The sequence below is a fragment of the Arachis duranensis genome, chromosome 3 (genome assembly GCF_000817695.3).
Source record: "Arachis duranensis cultivar V14167 chromosome 3, aradu.V14167.gnm2.J7QH, whole genome shotgun sequence".
Lineage (NCBI taxonomy): Eukaryota > Viridiplantae > Streptophyta > Magnoliopsida > Fabales > Fabaceae > Arachis > Arachis duranensis.
Window position 1 is genome coordinate 117,276,853 of NC_029774.3, and position 342 is coordinate 117,277,194.

The window sequence follows — 342 nt, forward strand, 5'->3', positions numbered from 1 at the left end:
TCCAATTTGATATTAAAAAATTTTCATAAAATCTCCTTATAAAGAAATCTAATAAATATCATATAATCATAAAAAAATAATGATATTGTAATTAATAAAAATATTTGATATTTTTATTTATACATATTTAATAACATTTATATTAATAATTATGAATAATAAATATAATTAATTTAAATATAAGTGAGTATAAAATTAAAATAATATTTAAAAAATTATTATACGATTTTACTATATAATTAATAAGTAGCATATAAAATAACAAGGAATAACATAACTAAGTGGCAAGCAGTGACGAATCCAGAAAATTTTGATTGTGGGGGTAAAATATATAGCATGATA